Source organism: Mesoplodon bidens (assembly GCF_964165515.1).
Source record: "Mesoplodon bidens genome assembly, contig: HAP1_SCAFFOLD_96, whole genome shotgun sequence".
Taxonomy (NCBI): Eukaryota; Metazoa; Chordata; class Mammalia; order Artiodactyla; family Ziphiidae; genus Mesoplodon; species Mesoplodon bidens.
In genome coordinates, this window is record NW_027671845.1 from 1,849,317 (window position 1) to 1,865,012 (window position 15,696).

Consider the following 15,696-nt stretch of genomic DNA (forward strand, 5'->3'; position numbering starts at 1 on the left):
ATACTTGTCAGTAGCAATTGTGATGTAATAGCCCACAGGGCAAAGGCATTTTTCTGTGCTGGCATCAGCCCTCTGGGAGTTGAATGGTGACAGTAAAACGCGGTTCAGCAGGCTGAGCGTGGAGGTGTGGCTGAGCACTGGGGTGGCAGGACCCAGGCTGGCCCGGAGCCCTGGCGCCCACACCCTCAGCCAGCTCTGTGCCCCTGTCCCCCGTCTCCCGTCGTGTCCCCCCACCCCGGTCCATAGTGCCGTGAGCCCTTGGAAGTGTGCCTGCCTTGGCCTTAAGGCATGACTGTGGGTGGGAAGTTGGAAGCACTAGGGCTATGCTTAGTTTGGGGTGTTTTGTTGTTGTTGTTGTGGGTTGAATGTGCTGTTGTTTATATCTACACGTCTCTTGGAGACCTCTCCATTAGCTAGAGAGCACTTTCTGGTAGTTAGCGCAGTTACTTGCAGGTGAAGTCCAAGGAGCACCCAGTTGGTTTCCCAAGAGCTGAGAGCGGGCGCCTAGGAGGACAGAGCAGATGTTGCACATAGTGTTGAGCTAGACCCCCCCGTGGTTGAGAAGATAGTCTCCTTGCTTCCAGCAAACGCTGGAGGTGGGGGGGAGACCCCTAACCCCAACTTTTGGGTTAGGGTTGAGAAAGTAGACTCCCGCTTCCAGCAAATGCTGGAGATGGGGGGGCGGGGTGCTGCTGCACCCGCCGTGGAGGGCGGGGCTCCGAGCCCCACCTGTGAACTTGGCATCATTTCCAGCAGCCTCCCTTTGGGACCAGAGAGGTCAAAAGACCCTCGTTGGTCCTCTAAGACAGTTTCCATTTTGGTTTGGTGGCTCTGAGGCCTGCACCAAGGGGCACTTGATCCATCCTTTTTTAGGCTACCTGGCCTTTGATTGCACAGGAAGCCTTGGGAATGTTTACGGTCGGATTTGTTTTTTTCTTCAAATGTAAATTTCAATATGTAGATTCCACACATCACCAGTGTTGATGCTGAACATTGTGACAAGTAGATGAACGCTTTCAACTTTGAATCCAAGTTTCTGGGATTTCTCTGGGCAGAATTTTAAATGTTGGGATGATGGCCCAGTTGGGAGATGTGGCAGCTTCAACCTTTTCAAATTGAAGGACAGTTTGCTTAAGCAGATAAGGCTGTGGTTTGGGAGGGTTTTCCTGAAGTTTTGTCTTCAGCATTCTTGGTTATTTTCTTCTGCTTAGCCAAAGATACCATGTGCAGTATAAAGGCTGTCTGAGCTTTATGTCATGATAATGTGGTTCTGGAAGTTTAGAAACACACTCTGGCTTCAGATCCGAGTTAAATAGATCACTTGCGTGGCCAAAGACCTCAAACCTTTCCCTCCTGGGAAAAAGGCTTCTATTTCTTAGGCTAAAACGCTAGTGTGCAACCACATGCTTGTGCCTTTAGCGGTGATGGTTAAATTTTCTATGAATTGAATAAGTCATGTTTTTTAAAAAGTTAATGAGGCATTTAATTAACTCACAACGTCGGGCTTATGGCCTTTATGGTTACATTTTGCGGGTAGTGGCATTCGGCTTATAGCCGCTGAACAGAGAGCTGTCCGACAAAAGCAGTTTGACTTTGCTCTGGAATGGCTGGGCTGCCCTTCAGACACTCCCGTTTATTTCTAGCAGAGAAAATAAACCAAGGAATGTGTTGCGTCGACAGACTCGCCCCGCCTCTTCACCTTTCAGTTAGAGAAAGTGTTGGTGGCGACGGTTGCCATCCATTTAGAGGCCATCACCCTCTTAGCTAGGAGAGTGTAGTTAGCCCACTTGACCCCCAACAGAGAAGGCCTGTGGGGTGCTCGTCACAGCTGGATTGCATCCCTCTAACTGGGGCCCTCTTGGGCCTTTTGAATCTTCCCAGCTGACCAGGTACCAAAGACCTGAGTTTTAGGTCTAGTACTTCATGTTAATTGAACTTGGGGTTTAATATCTCTGGGCCTCAGTTTCCAAGTGTTGAATGAGGATAGTACTACCTTCCTTTCCTGGTAGCTCCTGGGTTCCTGTGGGTGACAGAAGACGTCCTCATCTGGGGAATGAGAAGCACTGTGTAAACAGTGGGATCAACGTGGTTGAGTTAGGACAGCCCGTGGCAAAAAGTCTGACCTGGCCGTGGGGCTACTGCTGCCTTTGCTGCCATCTTCCAGGAGAAGAGAGTTGACTTACCCACCAGCTTGGACGGCCTTTCATTTCTAGGTACCCTTGAATCTGCCCTAGTAGTGATGAAGGTTTCCAGGTGAAGGCCATGATTGTCACAGCAAATAAACCCTGGGTTGAGTAAATTGATGTGTGCACAGCAGTTGGTGGCGTTCAGACCTGATCCCAGAGCCACGTGACAGGGCCTCTCCCTGGCTGGCGCACACAACTCATTAGCTTGCAGCCGTCCACTCAAGTCTGGCTAGTGAGGGCCTGCTAAAAGAGCAGCAGCTTCATGCGGTATCCTGGATACCAGGGCTCGGGGCAGGTGGCCTGGGAGCCCAGAGGATTGTGGGCTTTCTGGCAGGTTGGGATGTAAACGGAGAAATGCATTCGTGGGCGTGCCTTTTCTCTTCCTCCTCTTGTTTTGGAAGGGAGCTGCTGCAGTGACCTGAAGTAACAGGGCACCAATGGCCAGGTTTACCAGCATGCCCCATTAGGTTCACGTGGTAAGCAAATGGAACATTCTAGTTCGCTCCCAAGTGAGTGGTCACCTTTGATTGGCGTGTCCTCCAAAGGGCATAAAAGGTTTTACAGAACCCATCTCGCACTTATGGGCGGCTAGAATGACCCCCGTTTTAGGTTTAACAGATGAGTTACCTGAGAGATGTCACAAGGAGGCCTGTTCTGACCCCATCCCATCCCCCCTTACCCAGCAGACCATGTGTTGGGCCACATGCACGTTCTGCCTACTCCCAGCTCTCAGAACCTGACGGCTCTCTGCTGGGCACGACTTACCCAGTATAAACAGTATAATGTGTTTTCTGGTGGCAAATGCTTTCGATGTGTCTGAAAACTTTCTTAAGGTAATAAAACATTGAATAAGTTCCTGCTCTGCTTACTGGGAGTGGTTCATATTAATATTTTAACAAGCCAAAGAAATAAGGTTAATAACAGTGATTCTAATGCACAGTGTTGACACAGAACATCTCCGGGGGCGGGGGTGAATGTTTTATTTGATTCTTGAAATGTGGAGGTTGCAGCCTGTGGTGTATCAGGTTCCTGTCATTAACTTGAGTAAATATGAGAATATTAGACTGATTCTGCCCCGAGAGGGTGGAGTGAGGCAAAATAGAGGGTGGGGTTATTGGAGGCATTTTGTGTCATTCCTCGAGGATGGAGGGAGAGAGCTTCTCTTTAACTCTACTTAACGTACAGACAAGAGCATCTGAGGCCCAGGTTCTGATTTGGGGTCTTAACAGGGGGCGCGAGGATGTAGCTGACCTGTGTGTCCCTGCTTCTCTAAGCTGGGGAATGTTCTCTGGCTGATTTAAGCTCTCTTTAAGTGTTGGTCATCCATACTTTGATCTAAACTTGTGTTATCGTCCACTGCCACTGACTGAACAGACCCATCAAGTGAGAATGGTCTGTGCTTGGCAATGTGTCATCTAAGATGTTAGCAGCTGTGACACTTCTGTACTGGTCACGTCGGCCCCTGGGCTGAGGGCTTTCATCGCTATCCGAATGCGTCCTCTCAGCAGCCCTGTGGAAGCTTGGAGAAGTTCAAGGGTAACTTGCCCATGGCCAGGCCACTGGTGCAGCAGAGCCTTAGACAACACTGTCTGCATCTCCAAGCCCTTCTCACACACTCTCACCCCCGACCAGGATGCCTGCCGCCTGCCCGCGCTATGGTGGGCTTTTGGCCCCAAGGATGTATGCCTTTGAAAGTGGGCACCGCCAAGCTATGGGGAGGTCACCCTTACAAGGTTCACTGTATGGTTGACTGATGGTATCTCCTCTCCTCTCCTCTCCTCTCCTCTCCCCGTAGGAAGTGGTCTTGTACTGCCTGGAGAACAAGATTTGTGATGTGAACCACCGCGACAATGCGGGTTACTGTGCCCTGCACGAGGCTTGTGCAAGAGGTTGGCTCAACATCGTACGACACCTCCTTGAATATGGCGCCGATGTCAACTGCAGTGCCCAGGATGGAACCGGGTCAGTGGCGGTCTTGCTCTTGGCCTGGCCCTGCTGGGGCATAGGCAGTGGTTCTCAGGGTGTGCGGGGAACCCCAGAAGGAAAGATGGAGAGTGAGTGCCATGTAAGCACACTGGTGGTGGAGTCCTCTAGAATGGAATCGGACAGATCTTTCTGGCAAATTTACATAGAACTTTAAAACTCTGTGACACTCTTATGGACAGAGGTCCCTGAAAATGTTGAGCCTGCATGAATAATCAGGGGTGTTCTCTTTTAAGACCCTGGACTCTTCACCAGCGTCTGTTGAATCTCACTCTTGAACATATATGTGAGTTGAAAGTTGCAGGAGTACAGACAGGTCCAGTGGCAACTGGCTTGATAGGACCTGCCGTGTCCACCCACATCCCCGGGCCTGGCCCCCACTCTGTCCTTGACCTCGGTTTATTGGCCAGAGGCCCAGGTGTGAGTCAGCCCAAGCATCTTCCTGGTTGTACCTGGGATGCCACCACGAGGCAGGGCACTGGGGCTTTCCTGACGGTCATAACATTAGCAAAACTGTAAGGTATTTGGTGGTTCGTGGTTTCCAAATCGCATCCTTTCTGGATGGGACTGCGGACAGTGTTCCTGACCCCAGCGGACACGGGCAGGAGGACTCTGTATCCTCCTGAGAACTCGCCCTGCCTGTCGACTGCTTCTGGGCGAGAGGGTTGATCACTCATCTCCAAGTTGGTTTCAGGAGAGGTTCCACTTTGCCCCCAGTTTCTTTGACAAACTGCACTTTTTGGGTTTTGTTTGTAATGGTATAACAATGGCTTGTCGTATCTGCTTCCGTGATGCTGGGATTCTTCCCCCCACCCCTCCGTACGTTACCTTCTTACAGTCTGTCACTATTTAAGTTCATTGGAAACGTTTTCATCGTGGCCTGAGTTCCTCCTTGGGCCATGCATTAAGAGAGATTTGCATTGAAGAATGAGGCCTGAGATGGTCCCTTCACCTGTCCCGTAAAGGGTTATGTGTTGAAATAACAGAGTAATTTGTCGCAGCGACCGTACACTCACCTCCTCGGTGAAATAGCGCGCCTACGAGGCTTGGCCGCACACGCTCGATTTTGCCCCGTGTCCTTAGAAGCAAGCGTCTCGTGCACGGGTGTAATCCCCCGCACCTCTCCTAGGCCTCTCCACGATGCTGTCAAGAATGATCATCTCGAAATTGTCCGCTTGCTCCTCTCCTACGGTGCTGTTCCTACCCTGGCTACATACTCAGGTAGAACCATCAAGAAAGTGAACCACAGCGAACTTCTGGAGAAGTTCTTAACAGGTACGGCAGAGGTCAAGACACGGTCTTGTTCAAGCATCTAGACGGTGACTTCACAGCCTTTCACCTGGGTTCCCCCTACCCCCACCCCCCCGTTTACTCTAAGTGACCCTTTACTGGGAAAAGCGGCCCAACGTTAGTCTGTCAAAGAAGAGATACGTACTTTGAGTTTTGCGAGGTGGGGGGCTGGAAAACTCTTAGCTAGCCAGGCTAGCTTTTGTTTGGCAGGCTGGGGCGGTGAGGCGGGCAGTCCCTCAGGAAGGCGGGTGGACGCGTGGGGAGGTTTCAGTCAGATACCTGGAGGCGTGTGCAGTGGGACTTGTCAGGAGGTGACACCAGCCCCAGCGTGAGATGTTCCCGAACTCCAGCAGCATTTGCCTCTTACCAGCAGGCGTTATCTTGTTTCTCTCTCTCTGTCTCTCTCCCCCTCTCTCTCCACACTGTTGAAATAACCTGCAGGCTCCTGACGACGGTAACCCCGGTTGCTCTTCGGAGTTCTCTGGCAGCTGTGTGTGTGGTGAGCAGCCTTGTTCGTTTCAGTTGGGCTTGTGGGGGTGGGGGTGGGGGTGGGGGTGGTGCTGTGAGCAGGGCTTGCTTGGGAAAGAATTTTTCCAGGGTCCTTTTTGGAGAACAGCTGGAATCTTGCTCCAGCTTACTGACCTCTCTCTTGTTTGCCCCCCCGGTTAGAACCAGATGATGAAAGTGGTTACGATGTTTTAGCAAATCCCCCAGGACCGGAGGACCAGGATGACAGCAACGAGGCCTATGGTGACCTATTGGAATCTGAATTTTCCGAAGACCCCGTTTTGCCGTGTTATAACGTCCAGGTGTCCGTCGCTCAGGGGTGAGCGTGGCCAGCGTGTGGTCGAGAGCCAGCCCAGCTGCTCTGTGGGGTGGCAGGAGTTAGAAATCCCCTTCAGCAGATGAGGGTGGATGGGTTGGGGGGTGAGTGAATTCCTCACCAAGTGTCCACCGACCTCACATAATGCAGTGGAACTTTTCCAGAAAAGTTTGGGGGATGGGAGGGCTCCCCAGCCAACTGCCCTCATTGGAACACACCCCTAGAGCCCAAAGGACACGGGAGTCAGCGACTGCAATTGTACAGTTTCAGTCACTAAACTCTTGGGGAAGGGATCCTCCCCAAACGGCTACCATAGGGGCCTTCCAAGGCGCGTGAGGTCCACGGGACAATACTGATGTGTACCCTCTTCTCGTATAAGATTAGAAAAAGCTGTATGTGGCACCTGGGATCTTATGTGTCTTCAGATTTGCTTAGATCGAGTCTTGTCCCCACAGTCGGGCCACTGTGCCCCATGACCAACCCTTCGGAGTGAACACATCAGGAAACCTTGCTCTGCTGTGTGTTGACCCCGGTGCTTAAGGAGTAGCATCCTCCTTGGACTCTGAGGCTGGGACCGTGTCTGCCTTTGTGGTGACATTGTATTCGGGATAGAGATCATAAAGCGTGGCAGGGTATCAGGAAGGATTGTACCACCTCCCTTCTCGAAAAAGCCTCACTCCCGGCAGCATTGAGGGGCGGGTTGGAGGTGTGGGAAAGGCAAGGAAAGCCAGGTGACCTCGAGTGTTTCTCATGCTCTCTCCGTGAGGGCCGGAGGAGAGGAGAGGTCAAAGAGGTGTTTGCCATCTCCCTTGGGTTGGCATACAGACTGGTTTTCCCCAGTGACTAGAACGGGGTGCACTTACTTGGAGAGGGGTGACCTGAGTTGTGGCCAGAGCCAAGGCAGCACTGAGGTGGCCTGCAACGAGGCTGGTTCAGGGGCGCTGCTCCTGCTTTTGTCTAAGTTGGCTGATCTGCCCTAGGTGGTCTCTTAACACATGCACATGAGTCCAGAGTTCCCCCGCTAGAAGTAGATCTTCCGGGCTTCCCTGGTGGCACAGTGGTTAAGAATCTGCCTGCCATTTCAGGGGACACAGGTTCGAGCCCTGGTCCGGGAAGATCCCACATGCCACGGAGCAACTAAGCCCGTGCGCCACAGCTAATGAGCCTGCACTCTAGAGCCCGCGAGCCACAACTAGAGAAAGCCCGTGCACAGCAACAGGCCCAATGCAGCCAAAAATAAATAAATAAATTAAATTAAAAAAAAAAAAAAGTAGTAGATCTTCTAAGGACAGTGAGAAGTGGGGTGGGGGTGGGGTAATCAAAGTGGAAGTAGCAGGCCCTTTCACCGCCAGGAGACGGGTAGTTTATAGTTGGGAGCACCTCTAATTTTGCCGGAAACTCAAACCACTGTCCTTTCTCTGGTGTAGGCGTCGTAACTGGCTGTTGCTCTCAGACCTGCTCAAGAAACTGCAAATGTCCTCCTGCATATTCCGCTGCAATTTTCCAAATGTGGAAATTGTCACCATCGCGGAGGCCGAGTTCTACCGGCAAGTGTCAGCAAGTCTCTTATTCTGTTGCCCCAAAGACCTGGAGTCCTTTAATCCGGAAAGTAAGGAGCTCTTAGATGTGGTGGAGTTCACGAACGAGCTTCAGACTCTGCTGGGCTCATCCGTGGAGTGGATCCTCCCCAGAGACCTGGACTCAGACGACGCCTGGTGAGCTCGCCGGGGCCCGCCGTGTACAGTGTGTCATGGTGTTAATCCTTGTGCATATGTGTCCTAATACGACTATTTCTGTAAAGAAAGGACACGATGAGACACGACTCCAGTCGGAAGGACTTTGAAACATGTTTTTTTCTTTTTAAAATTTTAAGTCAGTTTTTATGAAGTTGTTAATAAAGTTTCTTTACTTTTCAATGTACACATGCTTCGGAATATGTTTGTTTTTACTCGGAACAATTGTTTCTTTTCTTTTTTAAGGAGAAAAAAAAAAGGCAAAGGAGCTCCACACTTTGACTTAATTTCATACAAAGCTCCGACGACAGAGGCCATAACTGTTGAGAGTTGCTTTGGGGGCAAATTAAACCAGTAAAATTTTAAACTCTTCCTCCATATTAAAGGGATTGAATAAATTGGCCACTTTGGTGCACCTGTGTCCTGCGAATTGTCCAGTTGGAGATGGAGGTTTAGGAAGTGAGTTTCAGTCTTGTTTAAGTCTCTTCCCATCAGACTGATCTCGTGATTTCCTACACACCATGTTACTTCCTGTCTACCTTTCCTTGGTGTTGTTCATGCCTGGATTGTCTCCTGTACCTGCTCAAACCTTGGTCCATTCTCATTTGTACCATGGAAGTTTGTCATGCTGGATACTGTCAGAACTAATTTTACTTAAGTTTGTGTTAAGGTGCAAAGCACACGTTTTTTATATTTTCTGTTTTTTGTGTTTGTCTATATTTTATGGTTTCGCTTCAAGAAATATTATGGGAAGGGAAATAGCAAGATGTAAAGAGCAAAAAAGTCATCATTCTCTTTCAATTGTTAGAACATCTATCTGCAATCATAATTATGATGCACTGTGGTATGTGTTAAAATAGTAAATACATGTAACGTCCCGTAGGAGCAGCAAACTCTGGTGTTGGTGAGGGTGTGTCATGGAAGTAATCACAAAGCAGGTGACTGTTGGTTGGGGTCCTGAAACATTAGTGTGCCTTCCCTGTGTCCAGTAGTGGTCTGGAGGGGTCAGGAAGCCTGCCTTTGAATTTGAGGGAACAGAGGGTTTGAGGTCCTCTCTCTTCTATTGCTCTAGTACACTGCATAGCAGCAGTATACTGGGTTTGCAGTTGACGTTTAAATCGCTGATTGATCATTAAGATTGGGATGTATCTTTGGAAATGAAAATAGGAAGAATCGTATGCTTTTTTTTTTTTCTTTTTTTTCCTATATCTGAAAAGGTATGTAGTACTTTGCTGAGTGGTTGGGAATAAAGTTTGCAGTATTCAGTGTATTCAGTTTTAGTATCTAAATAGAATTAAACTGTTGCTGTAAAGTGGAATAGCACTTTGTTACTGACAAGTTTTAGAATGCATCTGTTCGTCAATTACCTGTTTGGGAAGATTGTAGTTAATGATTTTGAGAATGTGGCTATAAACCTCCAACTGACTCAAGAAAAGCAAATAAGTCAAGATTGACAAATGTATAGGCTCTTCATCTTTTGTGTGTGTGGGTTTTTTTTTTCCTTTTAGTTATTTGTCAAGGTATAAAGAATTCTATCACACTTAAGACAAGTTAAGTAAACGTCACGGGGTGTATTCTGACATGGCATGGAGCAGATCACATGGCCTAGATCTTAAAGGTGATTTTATGTTTAAACTTTCATGAAAACATATGTGATTGAAACACATTAATATATTGATACAGAGGGCAGTTAATTTTTGTCTTTTTTTGTGTGTGTGTGTGGTACTGTTGTGGCCTCTCCCGTTGCGGAGCACAGGCTCTGGACGCGCAGGCTCAGCGGCCATAGCTCACGGACCTAGCCGCTCCGTGGCATGTGGGATCTTCCCGGACCGGGGCACGAACCCATGTCCCCTGCATTGGCAGGCGGACTCTCAACCACTGCGCCACCAGGGAAGCCCTAATTTTTGCCTTTTGATACATGTGAGCACAGCTTTCATTTTGCTGAAAGAATATGACCAGTTTTCAGTTTGGGATTCTACCATTTAGTAAAGATAGTCCACTTAATTTTAGAAATAAGAGATTTAATATATAATACGTAATAATACTTTTATGTATTTTTTTACTGAAAACATTTATTGTAATACTGTGAAGAAACTATGCCATTCTAGTCTTCAAGACTTAAATGAATCAAGTGTTTATTAGCTGTTGTAGTTTTTAAACTAATAAAAGTCAGTACATCAGCAATTTGTAAATACAGTTTTTGAAATAATGCCTTAACAACTTTACAGTGGTTATAATGACTGTATTTAGGCCTAAAGTTAGTTAATAATTTGACATGAAGGCTTTTTAATAGTTTGATGGTGCAGATCAGGGATAGGTAAACTCTGGCTGGTGGGCCAGATCCAGCCCGTCGCCTGGCTTTGTAAAGGAAGTTTTTCTGGAACATAGTCGCACCCATTGTTTACGTGGTAGTTATGGCTCCTTTCACCCTACACCAGTGGGGCCGAGTAGTTGCAACAGAAACTGTATAGCCCACAAATCTGGAAAAATGTTTAAATTTAGATTTTAAAAATTGAAAACTTCTTTGAGCCTATACAGGGCAAGTCCATTGACCCCTGAGGTAGAAAACAGGAACTTGGGTGCGGAAGCCAAATGGCCTAGGTTCAAATTCCCTTTCTCCCATTTCATAGCTAGTGACCATGGGCAAATCACTTAACCTCTATGCCTCATTATGAGGTTTAAATGCACTTATTTGTATAAATAGTGCCTGGCACATACTAAGCTCTGTGTAAGTGATTGCTGTTGTTTCTGCTTGGAGCTTTAATAAGTTATTGTTAATAGAAAAATGACACTAATGATTTTCCTTATAGAGTAACAAAGGCACTTTGAGTCTTTTACATTTTCAGGAATGTAATAAGACTTTTTTCATTGACAGTCAGTGTTCCCTGTTACCAAAATTTACTTTATGAATATAAAGAATTGAATATCTTCAAGACAGTACTTTTGCTTAAATGTCAAACCATTATTTTCCCAAGGCACATCAAACTGGCTCTGCATAGTCCAGGCCTCTAAAGCTTGTGTGCACACCCTAGGTAGCATGTGAGATACATTTTGTAAATATAGTTTTTTAAATAATGCTTGAGACTTCCCTGGCGGTCCAGCAGTTAACACTATGTGCTCCCAATGTAGGGGGCTTGGGTTCGATCCCTGCTCAAGGAACTAGATCCCACGTGCCTGCCATAACTAAGAGCCCACATGCCACAACTAAAAGATCCGGCATGCTGCAACTAAAGACCCGGCACAGCCAAACAAACAAACAAGCAAATAAATAAATAAATCTTTATAAAAAAATAAGTAAAATAAAATAATGCCTTAGGAGTTAGGAAAAGAAAATATTAGAACATTTTTACCTTTGTATTATTTTTAAAAATCTGTGTAGTTTATCATGTACATAAATTCTATGTATGGAACTTTGTGTATATAATTTGTTAATAAATAAGATGCATATTAAAAAGTTTTCTTATGATTTGCCCAGTCAGGTGTTTGGAGGCCATTGGAGGACAGGATGATGAAATATAGGGCCTCAGCAAAGATAGAATTTAGAACCAATTCCCTGACTTAGAAGATAAGGAAAATAATTCATAGACTGTAATTGAGTTGTCCAACTTTACATAAGTGTTCAGAAACAGGAAATGCAGTGGCTAGAATCTAATCACTGACCGAGCAGAATCTGGGTCACTCACTGGACTCGTAAACCAGAAGTGACTGTTGAAGTTCTCAGGTTGATGCTCCTGGCATATATGCTTGATCTGTGTGTGTGTGTAACTCTCTGACAGAATAAGCCATACTCAGGCACACCCTGTTTCCTTATTCAAGCATCTTAATTTCATCCCATTAAATCTTTGAAGTATCCGACTACCAGAAGGCATGAAGAAACCTGGGCTGAGAGTCTTCATTCCAGGAGACGTGATCTTGACTGCATGGCTGGTTTGAGGCGCATCACTCTGAACTGCAACACGCTCATTGGTGACCTGGGTGCAAGTGCTTTGGCAGAATCTCTTAGTGACGATTTATGGCTTAGAGGGAAATTCTAAAATTGAAAATACTGAATTTTTAATATGCTTAGCTTTTGGCATGATACTATTGTGATAGGATGTTTTAAAGCCTCATTTTACTGATAGCTTTTATTTTGCTTTTAAACTTTCTCTAAGAGTTGCATATATCCTTTACAGAAAATACAGAGTTACAAGAGAACCTATAATTTTAATACCCAGATATAATCACTGTTCATTTTGGCGTATATACTTTCAGTCTTTTTTTCTTCTACAAATATATATGTACACTTAGGGATTACAAAAATAGAATTGTAGTATACTTGCTATTTCACATTCCTGCTTTTTTCACTTAAAGATGTATCATGTAGTATTGCGTCGTATTGATGTCCCATAGTTTAATCAATTCTTTGCAATTCTATTTAGACAGTTTGCTTTTCCCTGTCAGAAACAATGTGAATACGTTGTATATACATCTCTGTGTCCATCGGGATTACTTCTGTAGAATAAGGTACTACAAGTGGAATGACTAAGTGTGACCTATTTTTAAGACATTTGATACACATGGCCAAATTACCACCCAGAAAGGCTATGCCAATTTGTAGTCCACCCCAACAGTAGATGTGAAGCCTGCCTCTCACAAACACTGGCCTGTAGCAGTTGTAAAAAAATGTGAAACTACAAAAATGAGTACCTCTCCATTTTCTATGCAAGTGGGATTACTCCAAATTTTATAACTTTTTTCAATTAATTTAGTATGAGCATTTTAGCAAGTCAGTAAATTTGCATCTCCTACATCATTTTTTGTGATTGTTCAGTATTCCATTATATGAATATGCCACAGTGCACATAGCTTATCCATTCTTGTATATAAGCTTTGTCCAGTTTTTCAGTTACAAATAGTACTCTGATATATATCCTTACCTATATCTCTGACTATTTCTTTTGGTTAAATTCTTAGAAAGAGAGTTGTTGGATCCAAAGGGTATAGACATTATTTAAAGGCTTTTCTTACAGAATCTTGGCTTCATCTGATAGGACAATAACCACATTTTGTTTTATTTTGTATTCATCTGATTGACTGGTGAGGTTTACTGGCTGTTTGTATTACTTTGGCTATTTGGTTAATTATACCCTGTGTCCATTCTTCTGTAGTGAGAGTTTGTAAGGGTTGTATCATATCCTGTCAGATCCGTATGTCTGACTTGCTATTTCTGTGCGTCATGGGGGTGTTGAAAGACTCCAGTTATTTTAATGTGATGGTCCACACAACACTTAAACAAAAGACTCATGATAGTTTCCTTTCATGTAATATTTTTTAATACCTGTGCTTTAGTGATGATCCCTTTGGTTTAAATGAGTAGGTTGTTCAGCCCCAGAACTACTAGAATTCATGATCAGTTTTTCTGGGTTTTGTCTGACCTTTTACTGCGAGGGTTCTTGACCATCCTACTTTCATGATAGGTTTTTAGTATGTATTCTCTATTCACACATTGTTGAAAGTTTTTATTATTTGTATCCTCTTAGATTTGTCTTTTTTTCCTCTAAAACTAACAGTTATTACATTTCTTCTATTTTGTTTTCCCCTTTGAACTAGTTTCAAGTGTGATTTGGAGCTGAAGATCATGATCAAAAGAATGCAGTGCATTTCTGAGCTCCACCAGGTTTTGCTTGTGAGGTTTACATGCCCCTGCCGCCCTTGCTAATTATGAACTGAGATTCATTTTGTGATGCTTTTTGCTCATAGGTTATATACAGTTATTCTTCAGTTCTGTAATTGTAAAATACGTTGTATGATTTATTGGTACTAAAGCCAGGGTTATCACTGCACATCCAAGAAGAGGTTTTTAAATTGGATTATGCATTATGTGTGTGCATATATGTTTCTGTTCTTTTCCATACCCAAAATTACAAACCTGCCATGACTTGTCTTGTGCAGGACTCTTCCACACGTGAGAAAATGAGAGTTGTCTATATGTTAAATCTGTAGAGTTAGCAAGTGACGTTTGTCTTTCATCGAAAGCACTTGACCTGCAGCAGTGCGGCCTCACCAGTGAAGGAGCAAAGGCTTTACTAAAGGCCCCTGAAACCAACAGAACTCTGCTCGTTCTGGATATAAGAAAAAATCTGCTTGTTGGTATGTGGTCACTTTTTTTAAATTGATGAACACATAGCAAAACAAAAACAATTTGTTCAGGTATTGACAGTTTTTTAAAACAATGTGTTTAACTTTCCTCATCATATACAGTTGGCCCGTGAACAACGTGGGGTTAGGGCTGTCGACCCCTACACAGTTCAAGATCTGGGTATAAGTTTATAGTCAGTGGTTCCACATCTGTGGATTCAACCAACCTTGGATCATGTAGGACGATAGTACATATGTATTGAAAACTATGCGTGTGTCAGTGGACCCGCGAGGTTCAAACCCATGTTGTTCAAGCTTCAACTGTACTTTTCTAGTGTTGCACTTCCCTTATGTTTTTAGCAGCTACTGTACTAACTAAAGTGAATTATACTTGTCAATTTTTCTTATCTCTACTCTGAATAGAGGTGAACCTAGATACTAAGCCTGCTTCCACCAAGAGCATTCTTTCTTTCCTGTGCAGCCTCTGAATTCTTGCCAGGAGTACTTTATTCATTTGTCAGATTCACAAGTAATTTTGTAATCATCTTCTGTGTGCCAGATACGGGTTTAGGGACTAGGGATAAAGCAGTGAACCAGACAGACAAAAGTCTTGCCCTCATGGAACTTACATTCTAGTGAAGGACATCAGATAGAAATGAGTAAACAGATAAGTCATATAATTTTAGAGAGTAGGAAGTGCAAAACTATCTTAATGTAAGGAGAGTGAGGGAGAGCAGGTAGGACTCCATTGGATAGGTTTGTTAGGGGACAGCTTCACTGGAGAAGTGGCATTTGAACGGAGACCTGAATGAAGAGAGGAGCAAGCCATGGAAGATGTGGAGTAAGCACATTCCAGGACAAGGAGGCAATGAGTATGTAGGCATGTAGGTGGGTGGAGTATTTAAGGAAAAGCAAGGAGGCCAATCTGGGCAGAGTACTGAGTGAAGAAGAGTGTGGTATGACATGAGGTCAAGGAGCTAGCCAGGGGTCTGCTCTTGTAAAGTCTTGAAGGCCAGAGTAAAGATGTGGATTATTCTAAATGAGTAGAGGGGTTTGAACTGGAAAAAGGCATGATCCAAATCGTATCTGAATAAGGTGACCTGGTATAGAGAAGGGACTTGGGAGGATAAAGAAGAGGAACAGGGGGCTTCCCTGGTGCCGCAGTGGTTGAGAATCCACCTGCCGATGCAGGGGACGCGGGTTCGTGCCCCGGTCCAGGAAGATCCCACATGCCGCGGAGCGACTGGGCCCATGAGCCATGGCCGCTGAGCCTGCGCGTCCGGAGCCTGTGCTCCGCAACGAGAGAGGCCACAACAGTGAGAGGCCCGTGTACAGCAAAAAAAAAAAAAAAAAAAAAAAAAAGAAGAGGAACAGGGAGACCAGTTAGGAGACTATCACAGTGCTCCAAATAAGAGATGTTTATGGCCTAGGTTAGGTTGGAAGTTTGCAGCAAATGAAAAGTGGTTGAATTCAGGTTGTGTTTTGAGGGTGTAGCTCTCAAGACCTGCAGATAGATGTGAGGTATGAAGGAAATAGTAACAAGGAGACAAGTCGTTGATGATTA